This window comes from Podarcis erhardii (assembly GCF_964252035.2).
Source record: "Podarcis erhardii genome assembly, chromosome: 10".
Classification (NCBI taxonomy): Eukaryota; Metazoa; Chordata; class Lepidosauria; order Squamata; family Lacertidae; genus Podarcis; species Podarcis erhardii.
This window is the reverse complement of record NC_138500.1, coordinates 17,232,636-17,258,251: the sequence shown is the minus strand read 5'-3', so window position 1 is coordinate 17,258,251 and position 25,616 is coordinate 17,232,636.

Here is a 25,616-nt window from a genome sequence, read left to right as displayed (position 1 = left end):
GCTTGAGCGCACAGGGGTCCGGAACGTAACCCCCATGTAGGTGGGAGGGATGGATGCCTGTATAGGGCAAAATTGCAAACCAAAATGTGAATATATCTTTTTTATAATGCTAGCAGATTTTCATTAGGAGAACTTTGAAAAAGTGGCCAGCTAATGTGGATAACTGAATTTAGGATTGGAAAAATGAGAACTGAGAGAAACTGAAATTGACATATTTGCCCGTCACTATTGACTACCATATGGGTGAGATGGGGATTAGTATGTTCTGAAGCTGCAAAATGCTTGAACTACAGAGAACTGAACTGGTTACTTGTCTCCCCCCCCCCCCCAAGCTGACATGCACATGTACCCTTAGCAGTCATTATTTCAGCCTCCTAATGGCTAATACTCTCTATTAACCAAAAACCCGTCCATTGTGTAGCATGGAGAATAAAACAATGCAATATGCCTGGAAACTAATTCAATATTTGACTTTTTTTTAAAAAAACGACTTTAAGACCCTTGGGCATATGTAAGTCTTCAAAAGAAGGTTCGGTGATAACATCCGTTCATATATTTTCAATTAAGCCAACAAGAAAACTTTACTAAAACGACCAGCCGCCAGTTGTTATCTGATGGAACCCTCTCGTTTATTATCCTTAATGACATCAGTATGTTGTCAGCATTTTTGAGACTTTGATGGCAACTGAAGTGGTTACTGCACAGATGTCAGAAAGCATGAGGTTTGTAAAAAGTGCTGCTGCTTCAACAGCTGATGGTTTCGCCGGGAAGGATTTGGGAGGCAGAGAACAGGATTAAAGGCCTCTCTTCTCGGGATGGGAGGTGTGAGCGGTTGGTAGGGAAGCACAAACTCATTCCTGATCCCTACCATGTTTCTGCCAGGAAAAGGCCCTTCTTGCTGAGAAACAACATTTCCATCCAGCTTCCTCACTGCTAGTTGGAATCTGCAACCATTGGCCATATGGAATCACCAGTTACAAGGGGAAGAATGCAGAGTTTCAGAGACCTGAACTGGCCACTGATTTATTGCAGGGCCAAATTCAAGGCATTGCCATGAATATTTAAAGGGGAAAGAGTGCATAAAACCAAAAATAATCATGAAAATGACATACACAAATGCATGCCTTTAGGTGTCCTGAACCCCTGGCTTACTTAGTAGCAAGTCAAGGAGTGCCAACTTGGCACCATGACTGTGGGGTGCCTGGGGCCATGGGTGCCATGTAATTTGTGGGTGCCCGGCCCCTTCATGGGGAATTTTATGGGAGCTCAGGCACCCAGTGCCCCAGGGAGTTGGCACCTATGAGTGAATCAGTATGTCTAGTCTTAAAGTCCATCAGTTTCTGGAGCACCATAGATTCCCCATCCTTGCAGTAGAAACAGCTGGAGTTAAATGAGAAAAAGAAGTGAGGAAACACCAGTAGACAATGTTGTCTTCTTAACACCCTTGCATTCCCAACAGTTTCCACTTCTTAAACTGATAGCAACTAAAAATCTTTTCAGGGATTTGTCTCAAACAATGATGATTATGATTACAGTAACCACAGCAAAATGTACCATACCTCCAGTCAGAGTTGTCTTCAGTGTAAATAATTTTGATTTTTGAACGACGGCAAAGAATTTGCAAAGGCACATAAAAGCAGTCTTTATGCTAATCCATAAATCATTGAAAAGGAAAACCTAACAGGAGTGCATCATGGCATGCTTTAAAGTGGAACCACTGAATCATATTTTGATTTTAATTGTACCGAACAACTCTTTAGATCCCCAATTAAGATATTTGGAGCAAGGGGGTGACTTCATGTCAATGGAAGGTGCAAATGCTCATGTTGGAGTCAAGGTGCTATTGTGCATTGCAATCTCAAACTGACCCATCGGGGAGTAATAGCCCTAGGGCTGAATGTGGGTTACTCCTGTGTAAACCAGTTTAAGATCAGTGGGCTATTTCCTGCGGTAAGTCACAAGCTGTGCCTCCTAACCTACTACAGTTGTATCTTGGAAGTCGAATGGAATCCGTTCCGGAAGTCTGTTTGACTTCCAAAACAAAGCACGGCTTTTGATTGGCTGCAGGAAGCTCCTGCAGCCAATCGGAAGCCCCATCGAATGTTTGGGTTCCAAAGAATGCTCGCAAACTGGAACACTCACTTCCGGGTTTGCGGCGTTCAGGAGCCAAAATGTCCAAGTACCAAGGCATTCAGGATTCAAGGTACAACTGTATTGAAAGCCTGCAGCTCTGCTACTGAAAATTGTGTTGTGTGGACAAGGGTGGGGAGAGTCAGGAAAGGGAAATGCCTTATAACCATGATGTCATTCAGATTTTTGGTGAAACGCGGCTGAGTGCAATTTCTCTCTCTCTCTCTCTCTCTCTCTCTCTCTCTCTGATCACCTCAAGAGCCTGAAATGCCTGCTGATTAGAGAGGAAGTTAAGAGTTTCACATTGCTCGGATCAGGAGTGTGTGCATTGGTGAGGGTGTCCATTGGTTCCCCTCCCAACAAAATAAACACAGGAGTGTCCAGCATGTTGGGTGGGTGGGTGGGGAGAACAAGAGTTCGTATTATAGAAGGCCATGATGATAAACGTCTCCAGTGGCATAATCTCTAACTCTTACCATCTGTGATTCCCCTGTTACCATGGCAATATCAAGCAAATATTAAAAAATAGTCCAAAACCAGGAAAAGCACAGCTGGGAGCATCTATACTGAAGGAAAACAAGCCCTCCATGGGACAACCCACAGCAAAGGACAGATACATTCTGGAGGACTTATGCTGAAGCTACGTACACATGATCTTAATCACTTGTAGGTTCCACACCCCCTCCTGGAGGTTTTCTTTTTACTTGGAGCTGCCACCCAGGCTGCAGTTTTCCAGTGGGAGGCTGACACAGGAGAGGGAAGAAGGAGATGGGTAGCTTAATCCTTTGCTCTCCACCCATTTCCCACCTCCAGGTTTCTCGTTCCGCCCCTGCAACCTGCTTTTAGCTCAGTAGGAAGAACAAATAAGTTTGAGGAGGGTAATTTGGAGGTGGAGAATGGCAGAGAGGAAAGGCTTAAGCATGCTCCTCATCTTGCTCCCACACTAATCTCCCACTGGAGATTGCAGCCTGGGTGGCTAAAATTTTGTTTGGAGGGGGGAATTCCCTGTGATTCTACTGTGGACCGAGCTCCCTACTGCTTTGGAAGCAGCAGCAACTAAGCCTAAAATAAATGGTACCATCTAGTCTGGGTCGAAAACTCCTGATGTGCCACATAGCAGGCAGGAGAGGAGAGTCAGGAGACATGACTAGGGGAGGAACAGCTGGCACTGGCGGAGACCCCAACTGCTTTTCACTGCATCAGGGTGTTAATCTTAGCCAGGGTGAAAGCTGGATGGGGCTGATGGGGCCCACAGTCCAAAACATCTGGAGGGCATGAGGTTGGTGATGGCTATACTGGAAGTAATGGAGAGGGAAGATGCAGCTAAATTTTTATGTTCATTGGTCGTGATACTGACTTGCACCCTCCTGTGGTTTGAATACAGCTCACTTGGTGGTTCTTGACTACAGGGAATAACATTTGTATTTCAGTGTAGGACATGTTGGGGTTTCGAATAAGGCTTTTAGGCTTAACATTTCCAAGAGTGATTTATAGGGTGTTAAAATGTTCTTAAGAATGTGTTGCTTTTGGGATGCTTGCAACACACAGCACTAATATTTGGGTTAAACATTTACACAAAGTGTCATTAAAAGTTTCCATCTTTTCTTGCTTTTTTTTTTTTTAAAGAAGCCCTCATCTGAATATAATCTTTGTATTAGCATCATTTATAATAATGGTTAACAAAGAATAAATGTGCAGATTAAGCAGTTAAAACAGTTAAGCAAACAAACGAACAAAGCTAGCTAAGAAGCTGACAATATAGTATGAAGGTAATATATATATTCTGGGTTACAGGTGTTAGACCTACTATATGCTGCAACTTTAGAAAAGATACATATAAGAAGAATAAGTTTCTATAATGTCTGCAGATTTTCCTTCGTGGAAAACTTGACAGCCTATTAAGGATTTGCAGGGCTATTAAAAAAAAGCCAAATCACCTGGCTTTCCAGCCATGAATATATTCACATGCATAATCTAGCATAGTTTTGAGCACAGTTAAGGATACATTACAGTACTAATATGGGTTTTAAACTAGTTTAGCTGTCATAGCTTCCCCTAACACAGGTGTGTGAAACTTCGGCACTCCAGACATTGTTGGACTACAGCTCCCATCATCCCTGACCATTGGTCATGCTGGCTGCAGCCAATGAAAGTTGGAGTCCAACAACAGATTCCCCTTCTGTGCCCCAAATATAATCCCAGGAATTGTAGCTTAATAAGGGCATTGAGAATTCTCTGTTGCAGCCTTTGGTTACCTGAGGAGAAGGAATCCTGTGTTTTGTTTACTCAGAGGAAAGGCCTACCATGTTTGATGGATCTTACTTCTGCATGTGTGTGCATATGATTGCAGCCTTAAACAATACTAGCTGGCACTAGACAGTATATGTATGTGCAAGTCTTAGGCCTACCTTGCATTTGCAGACAGGGGCGGCCCTTTTATTGGGCAGAGTGAGGTGGTGGCCCCATGGAAATGTGGGGCAGTGGCAGCTGTCCCCACTGCCCAGGCAGTCACCCTGACCTCCAGCCACTCTAGACTGTGACACTCAGGTCCAGTGGAGAATGTAGACCCATCACCAGCGTTGAAGGACGATTGAACTGCTGATCTGTTGGCTTCTGTACATAGACTGGGTTGGGAGGTGTTATCTTGCCCTTTACTTCAGGCAGCAAAATGTCTTGATCTGGCCCTGTTTGCAGAGCAGCCTGGCATTGGATCACAACAACAGTCTTATCTCCAAGTGAGAAGAAGTTATCCGTCTGGAGAGCCTTAAGCATTTTTTGCGGGGGAGACAGATTGCAAGGGATATCACAAGCATCCACCACTTAGTGTTTTGCATGGTGGAGGTCATGAATTAAAGAGTTGTTTGATATGTACCAATAAAATGGGGGAGGGGAGCCCCAACACCAACTAAACCCAAAGCCCCATCTTACCATGCAAGTAATTCCCAGCAATAAATGTAAAATGCAGTCTGCATTAGATCATCTGAGCAACCTATTGCAGGGAACTGTGGTTACAAAGAAAAACAGTTGGCTCATTCCCCTGCTGTATATATTCCTGGAAAAAATGTTATTTATTTAATACATTTACAGGCATTTTGATGGTGCTCCCCACCAGCACATCCTAGAACGCTGCCATCAGGGAACTCATACCTTTAAAAGCAGCGGCGTAGCGTGGGTTATCAGCACCCGGGGCAAGGCAAGTAATTTGCGCCCCCCAACCCGGGGCAAGGCAAATAATTTGCGCCCCCTAACCCGGGGCAAGGCAAGTACAGTAATTTACTCTCCCAAGCAGCAGCAGCAGCGAGGCTTCTCTCCTTAATTGATTCCCCCTCCACACCGCGTCGTTTCCTGGCTGCTCCCCCCCCTTCCCCTCTCTCTCCTCCTCGCTCTGCTTGCCTTGCCCTGCCCTGCCCTGCCTGAGGGCACCCTGAGGAGACTCCGCTCTCCTTTTTGACCAGGCGAGGTGGGAAAAAGGGGGGAAAGTCTCTTCCCGCCCCCTCGCCAGACTCCCTGCTCCGCTCGGCTCACTACCCAGGCGGCCAGTGGAAAGAGAGACGCAATTACCTCTCCCTCCGCTTCGCCAAGCTGTCAAAGCCCGGCAGCAGCGGCAACGGCAGCAGCAGGCGCAGCCAGACCCCCGCGAGCCAGCCAGCCCGCCCGCCCGCCCGCCCGGCTTCCTCTCCTTTTTTTGCCAGCGGCAGAAGGCTTTGCTCTCCCCCTTCTGCGACCTCCTCGCCAAGCCGAGCGAGCGCGGGCTCCCTAACCAGTGGATTTTAGTAGGGGCAGAGAGCTGCTAGTGCGAGTGCGCCCCTGCCCAAGTTGCGCCCGGTGCGGCCGGCACCCCTGGCACCCCCCACGCTACGCCACTGTTTAAAAGGAAAGAGGGAGGGAGAGAAGGAGGGATGGTTTGTGGTTTCCTGAGTTGAAGTTTGCAATTGAAGGCATGCAATGAAGCACAGCAACTCTTCACTTGGTTATTTCACGTAAATGAATTAAAAAAAAATAGGGTGGGGGCAGAGACCTATATCTACAGCATAGTAACTGTTGCCTGAAGCTAAGAGAATAAAGCCAAGATTCTGCACCAAGACAAATCCAATTCTGCACCCTCAAAAGCAGAATTCTGCAACTGATATTACTTTGTGTGAATAAAACATGTTTGCCCATTTCCCCCCTCATATTGCATCATTTGCCATGGTGAAAGAGCTACAGACTGAAGGTACCACCTCTGACCACTTGAAAACTCACTCAGCAACCACTTTGGGAAGAAGTTGCCTATACATACTTTAATTTTTTTTATTTCATTTATTAAAAAATAAATGAAAAGAGAGATTCTCAGCAGATTCCGTTCTTTATCTGATTCCATAGTTTTGTTTTTCTGTGTAGAACTGTGGAATTATTCACATGGCTGTGCCTAAAATGTCTCATCTCAGGTAATGCTTTTAGTAGCATTTCTTGAATGCTTGATTTTTCCATTGTGAACTGTGCTGCTGTCTCAGTTGATCCCAGTGCTCTGACTTCTTTGAAATGGGCATGGAAGCGCAGACTGCTATTGCCTCTCCATCATCAGGGTAATCACTGTGGGTACTTCCACGTGGCCAGTGTATTGCAGAGGCAGTGATGGTCATGCATTGAAGTTTTGTACAGCATCTATGCGACTTAGCCTTAAAAGTAAAAATGCTGTCCCATATTATTTCCCCATTTATTTTGGAGTTACCCATCCCCAGCAAATCTGAATGACATAGGACAGGCTTCCTCAACCTCGGCCCTCCAGATGTTTTGAGACTACAATTCCCAGCATCCCTGACCACTGGTCCTGCTAGCTAGGGATCATGGGAGTTGTAGGCCAAAAACACCTGGAGGGCCGAGGTTGAGGAAGCCTGACATAGGAAGATCAGAAGTTGCCTTATACCGAGTCAGAACACTGGCCTATCTAGCTCAGTAAAAGGTAAAGCTAACAGTAAAGGACCCCTGGACGGTTAAGTCCAGTCAAAAGTGACTATGGGGGTGCAGCGCTCATCTTGTTTTCAGGCTGAGGGAGCCGGCGTTTGTCCACAGACAGCTTTCCAGGTCATGTGGCCAGCATGACTAAACCGCTTCTGGAGCAACAGAACACTGTGACGGAAACCAGAGTGCACAGAAATGCCGTTTACTTTCCCGCCACAGAGGTACCTATTTATCTACTTGCACTGGCGTGCTTTCGAACTGCTGGGTTGGCAGGAGTTGGGACACAGCAAAGGGACCTCACTCCCTCGTGGGGATTCAAACCGCCAACCTTCTGATCGGCAAGCCCTCTAATAGTGACTCTCCAGCATTTCAGGTGGGACTTTCTTCCCACCTGGAGATGCCACCGGGAATCAAACTTGTGACCTCCTGCACACAAATCAGTTCCTTTACCCCTGAGCTATGACCCTTCCCTTAAGTCACCTGGTAATGCCTGCAGATGAAGCTACAACTGTTGACAGGCATGGGAGCAGGGACTAGCAAAAAAGTTGGCAACTCTATGGACCATACCGGCACATGGCGTTTTCAAAATTAGCCACGCAGCCCCTAGAAATTCCACTGAGGGAAATGTCAGCTTTTGCCAGCTGTAATCATCATACCCACCTCCTGGGTCCATGAGATTTTTCTGCTAAATAACACAATTTGAGTGGCATTTTCTTGGGCATGATCACCACTTGGGGTCCCTCCTTCCCGCCCTCTTCCCTGCAAAGATTTCAAGCCTGACATTTATGGCAGCGGTGACCTCACTGCTCAAGGAATCGTATCATCAAAAAATATGGAGGTGAAAAGCTCTCTCTCTCTCTCTCTCTCTCTCTGTGTGTGTGTGTGTGTGTGTGTGTAATGGACAATTCTAGTAGCTTATAAAACATATTGCTGGGAATTTGACATACCGTCTGGAAAAATATGTCTGGAAAACCCTGGGTTTCCTATTTAATTCTGCCTTCGTATGCATTCAAATGGATGTGCTTTAGTGCCTTGCCAGCACGTAATTTAAACCATTTGTAGAAGACACTTGTGATCCCCACCCATTAGACCAGCTTTTCTCTCTGTTATAATATTTACTGTCAGTGGCAATTTAATTTTTAATGTGACAAAAATTTGCTCTCCAGCAAATATTAGCCTCTGGAACTTCAGTCTGTATTAGAAGAGTACTTTACCAATGGACTTATAATTGCTTCTGCTTCATGATGTGATTTGCCGTTAATACTTATAATAGTGAAGCGCCAGAGCCCGTGTGGAGTGGGTGGGGGACAGGGACGGAGGGACCGTTGTAATATGCCTCTGGGACAGTGTCAGATTGTATCCCCCCCCCTTATGTTGCACACTTCCAGGAATAAAAAATCAGTAAAGAGTGTGCAGTCTTTACCAAAGGTGTAATGGGCTTTGAAGACACTCGAACTCAGGACACAAGGGAGGAAGGTGGTAAGAGGAAGGCACGCTTGGCAAACCCTCACCGTGACCAACTCCCGCCTGGAAACCTATGTCCCCATTGTGGAAGGACGTGTGGATCCAGAGGCCTCCACAGTCACTTACGGACTCATTGTTAAAACTATGTTTATGGAAGACAATCTTACTCGGCTACAAGTGATCACCAAGAAGAAGAAAATGGGATTTACAGCCCACTGAAATGTCACGGTGTCTTTCAAAGGATTCTGGGAGGGGTGGCTAACACCCCAGAGGACAGGATCACACTTCAAAACGACCTTGACAGATTAGAGAACTGGGCCAAAACAAACAAGATGAATTTTAACAGGGAGAAATGTAAAGTATTGCACTTGGGCAAAAAAAATGAGAGGCACAAATACAAGATGGGTGACACCTGGCTTGAGAGCAGTACATGTGAAAAGGATCTAGGAGTCTTGGTTGACCACAAACTTGACATGAGCCAACAGTGTGACGCGGCAGCTAAAAAAGCCAATGCAATTCTGGGCTGCATCAATAGGAGTATTGCATCTAGATCAAGGGAAGTAATAGTGCCACTGTATTCTGCTCTGGTCAGACCTCACCTGGAGTACTGTGTCCAGTTCTGGGCACCACAGTTCAAGAAGGACACTGACAAACTGGAACGTGTCCAGAGGAGGGCAACCAAAATGGTCAAAGGCCTGGAAATGATGCCTTATGAGGAACGGCTAAGGGAGCTGGGCATGTTTAGCCTGGAGAAGAGGAGGTTAAGGGGTGATATGATAGCCATGTTCAAATATATAAAAGGATGTCACATAGAGGAGGGAGAAAGGTTGTTTTCTGCTGCTCCAGAGAAGCGGACACAGAGCAATGGTTCCAAACTATAAGAAAGAAGATTCCACCTAAACATTAGGAAGAACTTCCTGACAGTAAGAGCTGTTTGACAGTGGAATTTGCTGCCAAGGAGTGTGGTGGAGTCTCCTTCTTTGGAGGTCTTTAAGCAGAGGCTTGACAACCATATGTCAGGAGTGCTCTGATGGTGTTTCCTGCTTGGCAGGGGGTTGGACTCGATGGCCCTTGTGGTCTCTTCCAACTCTATGATTCTATGATTCTTTGATTCTAGTTTAGTGAGAACACAAAGGTTTATGTCACTATAGAGAAAGAGAGAGCTTCTCCTCACAGAGCTAATATTTTAAATTTCCCTTTTGCCTCCTTGTTTTCCAAAGCTTCAGGGCATGGGATCATAGAATTGTATGTGGGGCAACCATATGATTCATTGAAAGCACATGGATCCCCCCATAACATTGGGAATTATAGCTTACCTCACAGAGCTACAGTGCCCAGCGCCTTTAGCAAACTGTGGTTCCCAGGATACTTGGGATGATGTCTTGCGCTTGAGATGTGTAGTATGGAGGTGAACTCACTAACGTGCCTGTTCAGGACCCCTCCAAGTTGGTGTTTTACTGTGGATGTATTTGGCAACATTTTCTTGACACAGTAATAGTGCATTAGTGATGGGTTTATTCTGACTTACTAGTTGTTCCGTGATGCACCCCCAACTGCTACTGCATTATTTTTGAGCTATAGCACAACAAAAGCAGAGCAAAAAGAAACCCACAGCATTTGTGGTGTGAAATGCTATGAGATTTCAGCAGGAAGTTACAGGAAATGCACAGATCGGAAAGGAAGCAGTACTGTATGTCCACCCTGAAACTTTTTGCCCATAACCCCCTCAATACCATAACAGACACAGGGTGAAGACACGTGTGAGTTCTAGCTATAGATTCTGAATTTCTCCATCCACAAATATGAGCAGAGCACGGTGCAAAAATACACAACGGAACATAGAAGATAATCAGTTTCTTACAGATTCATTTAGGCTCTCGGATGAAGCAGAGGACATCAAAGCTCTTAAGCTTTTAAGAAATCTCACATATATAAATATATATATATATAATATTAATGCGATCCAGATGAGTTAAACAAGTTTGCCAAATGCTGATGTTTTGGTGCTTAGCTGTGCCTGCTGATCAGACATTCTTTCTTTGTTCTGACTTACAACTATTACTCATGCTTTCTGTGCAAATAAGGAAGCCTGTATGTGTGCACGTCTTCTGTGGAAGCACTGAACACCCATAATCACATATCAGAACCTCTCCTCTCTGTGCGGCAGCAGGGCAATACAAATCAGAGCAACAACTCCCTCCTTTCTTTTGCATGACAGCCAAACAGTGTTATGGAGGACCAGATGCTTGAATTCTTCCACAGATTAAATCATCATCATCATCATCATCATCATCATCATCATCATCATCATCATCATTTTATTTGTACTCTGCCCATCAGACTAGGTTGCACCAGCCGCTCTGGGCGGCTTCCAGCAAATATAAGGCCATATCAAAATATTAAGCATTCCCTGCACAGGGCTGCCTTCAGATGTCTTCTAAAGGTTCTTTAGTTACTTACAGTGGTGCCCCGCAAGACGAACGCCTCGCAAGACGGAAAACCCGCTAGACGAAAGGGTTTTCCGTTTTGGAGGCGCTTCGCAAAACGAATTTCCCTATGGGCTTGCTTCGCAAGACGAAAATGTCTTGCGAGTTCCTGTGGGGTTTTTCCCCTCCCCCCCTTTTCCTAAGCCCTAAGCCGCTTATCAGCTGATCCGCTGATAAGCCGCTTATCAGCTGATCCGCTAAAAGCCGCTAAACCGCTAATAGCGCTAATCCGATAAGCTGTCAATGGGCTTGCTTCGCAAGACGAAAAAACCGCTATACGAAGAGCCTCACGGAACGGATTAATTTCGTCTTGCGAGGCACCACTGTATTTCCTTGGCATCTGATCGGACCGAATGTCTGATGGGACATTCTGGACTGAGAAGACCCAGCTTTTGGAACTCATTGGCTAGGCTTGCCTATCTAGCTCCTTCTCTTATGACTTTCCGCCAGCAGGTAAAGCGTGTTCTCCTTCATGGAGAGCGCGTGTTGCGGTTGGGGCCGCCAGGTCACTCCAAAGTTGTGGGGCGGGCTAATTGATCGTTGGCCACTGATCCGATTGGGCTTCCTTTGTTGTTGGGAAGAAGTTAATGTTGCCATTTGTTGATTGACAGCCAGAAATGCTAAAACTCTTTGCACGAGGCTAGGGCTTCCTCTTTTCGCCCGTGCATCGGATTGCCCGTCCCTCCCTCCCTAGAATTAGGGTTGTTTGCTTGACCTTGCTATGCCTGTGATGGGGTTGTCTGCTCTTGAGGCAGGGGCCTGGTAGGAATTTTGTCCATCTGGCAGATTGGCTGGGCCAGTTGGTTTTTTGCCTACTGCGTAGCAAATTGTCACAACTTGTAAGGTTGCGGTTAGGCATTGGTTTATGGTTCGGTTGGCTGAGGGGCATGGATTGGCTGTGCCTGCCCCTCTAATGCTGCTGCTGCAAGGGATTCTGTTAAAGGAATCGGGGGCTAACTATGGCTTGTCCACCCTGTCAAGGGGGCTCGGGCCACTGCAAGAGCTCCTGGCTGCATTTGGGGTGGGCTGAGGGCAGGTTCCCCAAGTGTATTCCCCTTTTCTGACTTTCGCATGCGTGCGGAATGTCAGACTGTCCCCCATGGTGGGGGCAGCTAGTCGCAACCAATGCCTAAGCAACCACTCACATGTTTGTATTTTAATAAAGTTGTGGCCAAAATTATGCCAAAACCTTAAACTAAAATTTTGGTGTGATGTGTGAGTTATTTGAGGTGGCCCTGGGGACCCCGACACGCAAGGACATTTGTATGTAGACAGACCTTTATTCTCATCGCAGGACCTGTTACAGCCATGGTAAATATGCTTCTATTGGTTTAATTGGTTGTTATTCTTATCTGTCTTATTGAGTTTGCTAAGTCAAAACAACAACCCAAAAACCCTGTTACCAGTGACCTATTTGCAAATCAAGCTCTCATCTGAAACCATCCTTGGTCAGGCTTTATCTGAGCATCAGAATAGGGCCCATATGTGTTTGTTCAACCCTCTAATGCTGCTCTGGAAACCTTTCTCCAACAACCAGGAGTCTCTGCCGCTAGACACATGCTTTCCGTTCAACCAGTAGCTAATCTCATACCTGGGGCTAGATTACAATATGTGCTCTGAGTTCAGAGTGCCTTTTGACTGCTGCCAAATCATGAGCAGCCGCCTTTGTTGTTCAAACTAAACAGAAAAGGCAGGGGGCGTGCGGGAGAGAAACCAAGAGAATCTCTTTTAAGAAACAAAAGCAGCATTAATACATTGTTCATGTCCGTATGGTTCACTCTTTTCCTTCTTTTTTGTTCAAAGTAAGTCAGGAAATGTGAAAGCTAAGATCCTTGCAGCTATGCTTGAAGAGGCCAGGCCCAATTTATTCCATATTTCTGTGCTTACTCTTCCAGTGAGACATGTATAGTCTGGAACAGGACCCTGACTCCACTTGAATTAGTGGCAAAAATGTAATTAAAAGAAATGAGAGGGGTGGGAGTGTCAAACACTTCGGTGATTGCATACGAGGATCTCTGGAGAGTCCCCACAAAAATCATAGATCAGATCTTTCGGTGCTTCTCGGTCAATATAACTACATTTCAAGGTTATAGGTCAGCTCTCACTCAGCTACTGCATATAGACTCTATATGGGGAGGAGTGTTAGAGGAAGCCTCCCTCCCTCTGCTTAGAATATATAGTGTGAATTGAGGACAATGTGCTTACTATTGGAACATTGTGAACCACCCTGAGATATACAGATGAGGGGCGGTATACAAATGTAATAAATAAATAAAAGGTGAAGGGACCCCTGACCGCTAGGTCCAGTCGTGACCAACTCTGGGGTTGCAGCGCTCATCTCGCTTTATTGGCCAAGGGAGCCAGCATTTGTCCACAGACAGCTTCTGAGTCATCTGGCCAGCATGACTAAGCCGCTTCTGGCGAACCAGAGCAGTGCACGGAAACACCGTTTAACTTCCCGCTGGAGCGGTACCTATTTATCTACTTGCACTTTGTGCTTTCGAACTGCTAGGTTGGCAGGAGCTGGGACCGAACAGCGGGAGCTCATCCTGTTGCAGGGATTTGAACTGCCGACCTTCTGATTGGCAAGTCCTAGGCTCTGTGGTTTAACCCACAGCGCCACCCGCGTCCCTAATATATAAATACATGATGATAATAAATACTGTTGGGTACAAGAAGGTCCCACCCATGTGATGCACAACCAGAACTGAACACAATATTTCCAAGTGCAGCTGTCCCTTAGATTTTTATAAGGGCATAATTTTGACTGTTTTATTTTCAGTTCAGTCCAAGCGATTCCTAGCGTTGCTCCTCATATAACTTGCCCAGGTGTTTGAGATCTGCTGGGGAGGTCCTGCTGTCTGCTCCAGTCCTAAGTGAAGTTTGGCATGCGTAAGAGACCTTTTCTGTGGTGGCCCCCGGATTGTAGAACATCCTCATTCCCTCTGAGATGCATCTGGCCTTGCCACTGTATACATTTCAATATCAAGACCCATGTTTTTGAATAGGCTTCGTAGGGTGGAAGATGCTACATGGTCCATTGCATTGAGCAGCATGTAACCCACCCTATGAAGGGCAGGTTATAAATACCTATAAATAAATTAATAATAAAAAGACTTTTGAGATACTATAACATTTTCTGGGACAGTTTATAGGTTTCAGATAGGAGCCTTTCCCAGCAATACCAGGAACTGAACCGGGGACCTATTGAATACAAAGTATTCAAAAGAGATATGAAAAGACCACTGGTAATACCCTGGAATTTCCTCACTCTATACTGCAATAAATACAGACTTCTAAAGATGACATGATTTTTGAAAGCTGGTAAAGGAAGGCAAGAGTTTACATGCAAAGTGAGCAAAGGATTCCATGTTAGTTTCCTTGTATGCAGATTCTATTCCAGGTTTTATGGTTTTGCTTAACTCATAAATTAAGATTCCAGATTAGTTGTCCAAGAAGTAAAGAATTCTTTTCTCTTTTTTGTAAAAAAAAATAAAAAAATAAAAAAAATATTTGGAATGAATCCCTGTCTCCTGGGAAAGGAAAAAATAAAGAATTGGAAGGGAAAAGCTGTTGAACTTGCTAACCAGCTACTGGATAATGGCAAATATTGCAAGCCTGTGCCATGGCCAATGGTGATGTAAGTGCCTACCAGAGGCCAACAGGTCTGGATTAGAAACAGGCGAGCCTCCAGGGCAGCAAAGAACAGTGACTTGCCTTTGGATTGGGACAGAGAATAAATGCAGTGACTGCAGGGCCTCCTAATTACAAAATATTGGAAGCCAAAATGCATCTAAGAGAACTGTGGTTAGGGGCTATAATGCTGGTGAAATGATAACAAATGGTTGTTCTCATTTCCAAGTAAGGTTGAAAATGTATCTGGGTTACTTTTAGCTCATCAGCCGCTTTGTTTGCAACCATTGAATTATTTTAATCAACCAACTTAAAATAAACAGGACATTAGTATGAGAGAGAGTGACCAAGAACAAAGGAAAATAGGATTCCTAGACTTTTAATAGTTGGGTAAGACAAGGTATTTCAGAAGAATGCGTTCTTCCCATTTCTGCATAAATACAGTACTTGGCCAAATTTCTTTTTCTGCAACAAAGGAATAGAGAAGCCTGATCACTTAATGCTGAAGTTCATGAGAGGGGAGCGAAAACGTTACTTCTGCTTGTGCAGGCTGCAAGTGTCTAAGGAAAAGGAGGGAACTTTGCTCATCAATCATCTGTTGTTGAAAACTGCTTCAGAGCTACACAGCTACCACTGTAATTTATACCACTGCTTACAGCCTGAACCACTGCATATTTACCAGGAAATCCCACTGAATAAAATGAGACTTACTCCCAGGTAAGCATGCATAGGATTTCAGCCTTGCTGTGTACAGCCTGTGTTGTAGTTAGGCATGCTAAATTAACAGTCCATTGCTCTCTTAAGGTAGGGGTGGAGATTCAATACTCTTCCAGAGGTTGTGTGGCTACAGCTTCCATAATTCCCATACTGAGGGGGGCAGGTTGTGGGGGTTGGAATCCCACAACAGATGGAAAACCACAGGCTCCCTCATCCTGCCTTGAGCACAACCCAAGCTCTGGGCTCCTCCTTCCCTACCTCCTCCAGCTGCTCCTTTTCCCCTAGTAGAGAGAGAGAGCCAGCCGCAGGCTCGTATTAAGTGCTCTGCTAGGGAGCAGTAAAATAAACTAGTTAACAACACAGCTGTGAGGAGTCTGAAATCTGATGGACAATACAGCCACCATCAACTTAAGTCTCCCTGCTTCTCTTCCACCGTCTTAGCCATGGTGAGGTGGCTTAGAGAATCTTCACAGCACTGCAACAAGACATTCCACATGGTAAAATTGTAGGTGTAAGAGCTTGCAATGGGAATGGATTTTTTTTTTTTTTTACCAGCGTCTCCATGGCAAGTAAAATATGTATGCTCAGGGAATTTGTGGCTAAGCCCAAGATATGAATCAAAGCTTTCCAAGACGTATGTAGAACCCTATAGAGCTTCTTTTCCATACCGACGTTTTAGCTGAATTTCGTAGAGCTCATAAAATGCCTGAAACTCCACTAATTAGGGAACAAAGAGTGGTTGCTGCAGGGAGGGGAAAATGCCTAAAGATATTGAGCAATGTGGTGACCCAAGCTGTGCAGCAATAACTTCTGCCGAAAACAAAACCCAAACAGCTATTCTAAAATACAAAAGGGTGGGTGGTGAGGAAGATTTACGAGCCCTTTTCTCACAGTGGTCCATGTTGCCAGCATACAGAGGCCAAAGCATCTGGAAGAGAGAAGTTAGCATGGAGCGAAGGGGAAGATAAACAGTGCAATCCTATGCCCGACTGCTCAGAAATAGGTCTGTCTTGTGCTCAGTTGGGTTTTCTCCTAGGTTTCCCCCCCATGCATGCAGGGGGACTCGCAAAGGACTGGTGGATGTAGTGGGAGGTTGTTCTTGGCTCCCCAAATATGGGGAGACCAGCCACGCTAATTCCCTTGTTGCGGAGAATCGGGAAAGGGAAGTGGTGAGGAAATCATGACACCGTTGAGCCAATGCATTTACAATTCATGGGGTTTAAGATGCAAGCTTTGCTTTAGATCAAGAATTTCCCCAGAAATTATGGGCCCTGCTGCACAGCTAAGTTTATTGTGCAGTGAATGGACTTGTTTTCCTCAATGGTTGTGCAGGCCTTTCCTCCCTCTTAAGCCTCACTGGAAAGCACCCAATTATTGGGGCATATTCAGGGCAGACTGAAGAGTACTTTCCCCAAACATCGCATCATATGGAATTCATTGCCACAACATATGGTGATGGCTACTAGCTTAGAAGGCTTTAGGAAGGGATTACGCAAATTCAAGGAGGACCACGTCAATCAGTGGCTGCTGGGACAAGCCACATGTTTAGAAGCTGCTATATAGCTAAACAAGGACCCTTCACGATCATTTCTTCAAACAAAGAGCTACCAGTCTAAACCCACCTAGCTACCACACTGGTAGGTGGGCTTATTCTGCACCAAAAAACCATTCAATGCCTACAAAATTGTATACAATTTATATTTCTTTAAGAAATCTTTTCACTCAATCTTTAATCAAAGTGGTTTGTATATAGGAGGGACGATGCTAATTTCTCTTGGTTTCTCATTTTTCAAGCTTTCAGTTCAGCTTGCCCCATAACTGCATCAGTGTGAATCCTCACGAAATCTGTCAGTATTCCAGTGCACATTTCCCCAAATGAACACATTTTTGCAAGCAATTTTTGCATTGTTATTTTCATGAATATTTTGGAGAACTGCATCGCAAAATTCTGAGAAGCGTGAACAGTTGTCTCCCATTTGGAACTGAATTGGTGCTGCGACCAGTACAATCATAGCGAAAATAACTGGCTTTCTAAATTACAAAGATCTGGGGATTACTAGAAGTCTAATATCATTTGCGGCACTATCTGCAGGAAAAGAAGAATCCAATGTAGGGCTATGATTAAACGAATCTTATTAGTGGAAACTGTCATACATTAGATTTGAGCATTATGCAGCTGTCCTTTCCATGTCTGGTCCCATAATACTTTTACAGCCAGCACAAGTACAGAAAATGAGAAGCCAGCTCTTTCTTTCTTTCTTTCTTTCTTTCTTTCTTTCTTTCTTTCTTTCTTTCAACTTTCTAACTTTCTAACTTTCTAACTTTCTAACTTTCTAACTTTCTAACTTTCTAACTTTCTAACTTTCTAACTTTCTTTCTTCATTTGAATCGGGAAAAGCCAACTCTATGTGGTAGCAACTGACTTGTGCTTGAGATGTCGCCAATGCTCTTCGTGTTTTACAGCTGTTTTATAGCTGTTTTATACCTGTTTGTGGGGATGAGTATGATGATACAAGACGAAGAACATACCAAAATGCATAAATGTTTTCAGTGGAATTTTTTTTAAAAAAAATCATAAAAATATTTATACACCGCTATGTCATAGAACTACATCACAGCGGTTTGCAACAATATAAAACCATACAGTAAAATCACAAAAAGTTAAAAGCAACGGAATTAAGAGCAAACATCAGTAGACCGTGTGTGTGTGTGTGTGTGTGTGTGTGTGTGTGTGTGTGTGTACTTTTAATTGCCTGTGGAACAGAAAAGTTGAAAAACAGAAAAGGCAGCTCATCTGAAGTCCTCCCTGTTGTAGTATGGCTATGTGCAGGGCAAGTTATGAAGTTGGGCTCACACCATAAGTGTAGAATCTGCTGTGGTTATTACATGCAGAGCTGGTCCTAGAGCTGGTTTGGGCTATAACCTTTTCAAGAGTCTAGATGAAAGTTTTATGTACTTCAAGGGGGCTTGCAGTGATGACAGCAGGAATGACGACAAGCAATAAAATGTCATACTAAAATTATTTATGTGCATGGATTAAGTTCACATTCATCAAGGGAAGGCTGGAGGTTGAAAAAATGTAGTTATACTTCTCAAGAGCATTTTTAAAAATAAAATAAAAATAAAAATAAATGTTGGATATGTGCTATGATGGCTAGTGTGCTCTTTACCAGTAAATTCCACTGGCATGTTTCAAGGCTAACAAGACTTTGCTTATGCCTTGGATTAGGTGATTTGCTGATAGATGTCATTCAGCTGGGCTTTCTGTCTGTGCATGTGACACAGAACTATAGTCATACCTTGGATCCCAAACGCCTTGGTACTTGGACGCTTTGGCTTCTGAATGCCGCAAACCCAGAAGTGAGTGTTCTGGTTTGCGAACCTTCTTTGAAACCTGAATGTCTTACAGAGCTTCTGTGGTTTCTGATTGGCTGCAAGAGCTTCCTGCAGCCAATCAGAAGCTGCACCTTGGTTTCCAAATGTTTTGGAAGTTGAACGGACGTCCAGAACGGATTCTGTTTGACTTCCAAGGTGCAACTGTATAGTTAGGCGAGAAGTCAGAATTGGGGTGGAGGGTGGAGTGGGATAGGGATGGATGGATCTTTTAATTTCAGCTCCCTCTGTTTCTCATTTCCCCCCATTTTAAATTCACATTTCTGCAGCAGTTTGCATTTTTAAAAACCCTCATGAAAACCCACCCACGTTTTAGTGCAAATTTCTCTAAATAAACACATGTTTGTATGTCATTTTGAATAATGCACACATTCTTGGAAGCAGTATACACCAAAATAGTGCATTTTTGTGTTATTTTCATTAATTTATGCCTTTTATACACATTTTCTGGCAATACATGCATTTTTGTATACATTATTTGTTGAAGAACTGTATCGCAAAATTCCTAAAAGTGCAAAATTTGAAAGATAGCTGTGTTTCAGTTCATGAGACCTGCAAATTTGGTAGTTTCTTATTAAAATGAAAACCAAATTGAATTTCTCCAGCATCCCTAGTTGGGGAGTGGAGGGAGATGCACTGTGATTGAGGGAGATATGCCCCTGTCATCCTAAAATGTCTCCACAATCTTTTTTATGGCACAAGCTTTCATGGATTAGAGTCCACAATGAAGTATTGTCTGACCGCTCCCCCATTTCCTGAGGAAAAAAACATAGATTGGCTGCAGTTTGGTGTTAAGTCACTTAGGAAATATCTCGCAGCAATCAAGTGATTCACTCCCCTCTTACTTTATCCCATCTCTGTCAACATAATGTTGATCTGTGCCCTATGTGTCTCTGATGGCACCATGGTCTTTGCTGCTGTTGCATGAAGAGAGAGGGACCCTCCCTCATGTCATGCAGGGGTGGTAATGCTGAGAGAGTTGCTCTAGATATGAGACACAGGGGTGAATAACCTGTGAACCTTTCCTAGAATCCTCTTGCAGGGGTGTTCCTGACTCAGGTACTGACCTTCCCAGAGACAATCCAGCAGCCACTCCTCTGTCCTGGCCTAGCCTGGTCTGGCCAGCCAACCTGGATGGGGCAGAGAAACTATGCTAGCTTCCAGGCAGGCAGGTCATTGTTGCTTACTGGGAAGGCTGGCTTGGTGCAAACACATTGGCAGAGCCAATGTGACAACTTTGCTGGTGCATTTGCAGTGTCGACCTCCTTCTCCTTCCCTCTCTCCCACCCAGTAAGCCACTGATGAGGAGACGTTTCCTGTGAGGACAGTTCACCTTACCTGCTGGGAAGTGGTGTAGCAGCTCTGCTACACCCACCAAGCCACTCCTGAGGAGCCATTTGAGGATAGCTCAGGTTTGAGGTCTGGCCAGGGCTGAACCGAGAGATTGATTTGCTGTCTCACACGATTGCCTACTGGGTGTTTTCTAGATTGTTTTAGTTCCCCTTCTTCCCCTAGACAGCACTTCCATTTCTTTGAAGAAACACCTTTGGGTTGGGTGGAAGGGCTCATTTGCGTACAACTGTGCTGGTTCCAAGTGAAACAAAATTACACGTCAAATTGGGGTTTTTTTGCAGCCAAACATTAAGTATCTGGCCATTTTTAAAACACTCGGCTATTCACAGCCAAATGCTGGCGAGTGTCTGTGAACTGTGATCACGCCAGGGTCTGTTCAAACACTGTTTGAACTGCGGGCACCTCTTCGGAAAGCTTTCAACCACAATAAACCTTTGCTTGAGTGGCTAAGGAGTGACAAGCTCTGGGAAGGGTCAGCAGCATCCGATACTGGCATTTCTCTTAAAAAAGGAAAGCAACAGACTACACCACAAGGCTCTAAGGCATCGTGGCACTCTCAAACCACTCCATTTGATGTATATCAGCGAAGAGTACAGTTGCAAAGAAAGACTCACAGCTGCCTCCCTTCACTGTGAGAATTTGAACGGGACGCTATATCCCGAAGTCTTTGTCATTCTCATAATTAATCTCAAGCTTCCAGGCTTTGGTGCTAAGGCACTCCAGCCCAGTTATATTTCCTCCATCCCTTTGTGCTTCTCCTTGATCTCACCATTCCACACAGCTCCTCTGGTATCCTAGGGCCTCCCACCATTCAGCCCAGGGGCGCTTGTGGCATTCTAGACATTACTGGACTACAGTTCCCATCACCACTGACCATTGGCCATGCTGCCTGGGGCTGATGGGAGCTGTTGTCCCACAACATCTGTAGGGCCACAGGTCCCCCATCCGAGATGTAGCCCCCTTTCCTGGAGCAAGCCCATTTGCCAAGCCAATTCCTTTTCTGCTTCCAAGGCTCACCTCTCATTTCTCTAGTATTGTGGGTCTCAAAAGGCATGGCAGGAGAGAATGGCAGTGTGATGGCCTGGGATTCAGACTCAGAGGCTGAACCTGAGGAATCTCAGCCTACACAGGAGTCCCCACCTCCAGAACCAGCTGAGCCGGGGCTGGGGCCTGAGCCTGAAGGGTCCTCACCTGTGCTGGATCCTCAGGTGCAGGCACCATCTGAGTCTGCTCTGGCCCCTGAGGTGATGGAGGACCCATTGCCTGCAGGTGCTCCATTCTCAGCCCCGTGAGGGGAAGAGGAGGTTGCCCGGTCCGGTAACCCTCCAACCTCTCCTGAGATGCAGAGGCTCAGGGCAGAGAGGCGAAGGGAACTAAGTTCCTGCAGGAGGAGTGCTCACCTCCAGGCCAGGAGAGGCGAGTCACCTGTGGACCGGAGCCACCCTATGCCTCGGGGCAGATAAAAGCCAGTCAGCCCCAGTCCCAGGTTGTGGGAGCAACGTTGTTGCTAGCCTGTTCCTGCCTGCACCCTGTCCTGCTCTTCTGCCAGAGTTCCTGACCTCACCCAACTCCCTGCCTTGGACCCAGCTACAGCTTTGACGGACAGCCTCCATACAGCACCATCGACCTCGGACTGGACTCGGACCTCGCCTCTCAGTTAGCCCCCGGGACCAGCACAGGTAGGTAGGAAGATTCAAAGAGACATTTAAACATTCCAGTGTAGCATTCAAGTGGTGACCATTTTGCGTGTGAACTGATGGATGCACAACTGCTGATGTGCACGCTGCTTTTGGCCCTGGAAGGGTGCAGAACAGGGTAGAATGGGGCAGGGAGGGGGCAAATTGGGCTTATGCCAGACCAGTGACACATGCAGCGACCCGGAATGCAACCCTCGAGCAAATTGGGAGTTGCTTATAGTATGAAAATATTCTATTATTCACATAATATGGATAGATATTGCTTCAAAATGAGAGCGAGGACAAGTTGGCCAGACTGACTTGCAGAATCCAAGACCAGGATGAGCAGAAATTCCAGAAGGAACGGAGTAAATTTATTGTATATATAAATGACAATTGTAAAAATTTAAAGACAGTAGCAGGACTGAAGTAATTCCTACAATGTAGACAAGTTGTAAAGAGTTAGAATGCGCGATTGGAATTGATAAGGGATACCAGTTGAAGGGATGGAGGGAAGCAGTAAGCTCAACAGAGAAAAGGGGTTATATGTTGTTTAATGTATGGTTTGAAAAAAGTGTGTAAGAAAAACAATAAAAATTATTGGGGGAAAACACACAAAAACAAAACAAAATGAGAGCGACGACATCAAGTGATACTGAAGACAATCGTAGCTGTGATCAGAATCACATTTTGAACAGAAAGCTGGAGAATACAGTGGTACCTTGGGTTAAGTACTTAATTTGTTCTGGAGGTCCATTCTTAACCTGAAACTGTTCTTAACCCGAAGCACCACTTTAGCTAATGGGGCCTCCTGCTGCTGCTGCGCCGCCGCTGCACGATTTCTGCACGATTTCTTTTCTCATCCTGAAGCAAAGTTCTTAACCTGGAGCACTATTTCTGGGTTTGCGGAGTCTGTAACCTGAAGCGTATGTAACCTGAACCGTATGTAACCTGAGGTACCACTGTAGTGTTGGCTAATCTTCTACACTTCTCCACGACATATTATTCTAAACAGATTTTCAGCTCTGGCAAATAGAAGGCTTCTCTGTGTTGATGAAGAGATGAGAATTCAAATGAATATTAGGCCTAATATAAATGAGATTACACGGCAAAAGCAAGCTCACACCTCTCATTGAGTTTGTATAACTACTGAAGGTACAATACAGTATGTAAGTATATAATGGTATTTTGCGTAGGATTCATGTTCTTATGTGGCTGCATTGTTTTATACTTTCTGGATGCCCCTTGATCATATTATAAAGCAGTTGTGTTCTATGTTGTCAATCAAGCACTGTTCTAGGAGTTTCCTTTTTGTTCCCCCATGTATTTCTTATCAATAAAAAAAATATCGGTGTGGCTGAAAGTGTGGCCCAGAGAAAAATGTTTGAGAACCACAGCTCCAGTATATTGTTTCCTGAATCAAAGTACCGTAGTTCTATGGACTTAAATACCATATTTGGGTGGGAAGGAAATTCTGCAGACTTAAGGATAGATTGATAGTAGGCTTAGAAGGAAAGTGTTGTTGACAGGTGACCAGCAGTCCCATGAGGCCAGATGACCACTCCTTGCTCTGATTTTGGGGAAATTATTTATGGGAGGGCTGAGTTTGGGGAAATGAAGCTGCAGGCAGCTTAGGGAAGTTTTTAATGTTTGATGTTTTATTCTATTTAATATTCTGTTGGGAGCTGCCCAGAGTGTCTGGGGAAACCCAGCCAGATGGGCTGGGTATAAATAAATAATAATAATTATTAAACAACTCAGTTTTTAAAAAGCTTGGGACTCTTAAGTATAATAATCTGGATGTATGCTAAGCTTAACAGATGTGGAGTTCAGTCTCCTGGTTCCTTTCTTGCATGTGGCCACAAGTTGACTCCTATGTCTTCAAGTTTTGAAATGAACCCATTCATATGTGACTAACCCAGGGCATTCTGAAACGCTGGTCTGGATTAAGGAATGGATCTGCCATATTACAACTAGCATTACAGACCCCAAAGTCTCCTTGCCCTGAATAATCAGGTGACCCCAGAGAGCCAATCCACATGCAACTGCCTGCTATAAACTCCAAAATATGCTGAGAACTAGCTGGTCTAGGGCCTGAGTGCCTGACAGTTGCATTCTCCTTCACCATCTTGGCTCACTGACGTCAATCGGATCAAACGATACACACCCTTTTTGGCCTGGATTGATCTGTATGTGCGTGTGTTGGGGGAATGGCAACTATGAATGTATTGTTCTATCTTTCAGCAGAGAGTTAGGTGAGAGGAGCTTTTGATTCCCTCCAAGTATATGAATCTGTGGATACCTTTGTAAGTGGTGGGGTCATTATGAACGCATGGATAGTCTGATTCCCTGTGTTGGCCAATTCAGTCGGCTGGGTAACCTGAGGAGAAGGTGGGCCCCTTTCAGATCTTTTCTAGAGGCTTTCATAGTAGGCATTAGTTATTCATTTGGCACCACAATATAAATATATGTGTTTAGAGACTAAGCAAAATATAATTCCTGTGCAGAGGAGTCCAAATTTAGACAACAGAAGCGGAGTACAGAGGGAAAAAGAGAGTAGAGACAGAGGAGAATAAGGGAGCAGCGAAGGTAAGAAAAGGGAGTAAAGGGAGGAATTGAAAAGGAAAGGATAACAAGGGCTTTTAGTGAGCAAATGCTTTATACATTCTCTCACTAATATGCTAAATGAGAGAATATTATTATCTCAGAAAGGAACACGATTCCTGGTTCTTCACTGGGGGCAAGGAGAGAGCACTGTAAATAGTTCTTGATTTAAGATACTAATTCCTACTTTATCACAAAATTCCAGGTGGCTATACATAGCCCCTCCCCATACCCGTTAACCTGAAGTTGCCTACAGAAGGGGGGAAATGGTCGTAGCACCCAGCTCTCCCATTGTGTCCTTCTAAGGGGCAGCTGTTGGTGGCCCCTTCCACTATTAGGGGTAATGGTGAGTTGCCCTGAAATGCAACATGTTATCCCCACCCCCTCACTTTGTCGTTATGGAGCAGCCGTTCGCTTATGATGGATTGTGGCTGACTCAAGATATTTTGCTGCCAGGGGCAGAATAGAAAATGGCACCCTTCTCCTCAAGTCAAGCACTATGGTACACAAGGCTGACCAAGTAACGTTGGCACCTGAGGCAGAAAACCCTACAAGTGGCTCTCACTCTTATTGGGAAAATAAGAGTTGCTGTTCTATGACACCCAAAGTCAGCTACAATTTTTTTCCTGATGAATTTTTGCATCTTGACTAACAGACAAATATTTTTACAAGCGATTTCCCCCCAATATTACGCATTTTGTAGGTTATTTTCACTAGTGCCTTCATTTGTTTAGACCTACCTCCCCAGTGTGTGAATTTTTGTAAACATTTGTTGGAGAACTGCATCGTAAAATTCAGATGAGTGCAAATTTCGGAGCTCCTATGTTTTGGTTTTGCAAATAGAAAGTGTCAATTTGATAGGTTCAGCTTTAAATGTGAACTGAATTGAGTTTCTCCTGCATCCATATATGCTATATCAACCTTTTAACTGGAGACACCAAGAACTGAAGGGGAGAACCTTCTCCATGAAAAAGCATGAACTTGTCACTGAGCTGTGGCTTTTCCTTTTGGAGAGTGGGACAAATAGCTGGAATAGCTAGCCAGATATTTAGAAAGATAAAATTCAACAGATGTTGTTGTCTTTAAAAAAAAACCCCAACAACAATGCCATGAGAAATATGCAAGGACTATAGAGATATTTTTTTAAAAGAGAAATCAGCGTATTTTAATAGTTGTACATGCAACTGAAAATGCTTTCTTCTCTGTTCAAAATGCTTCT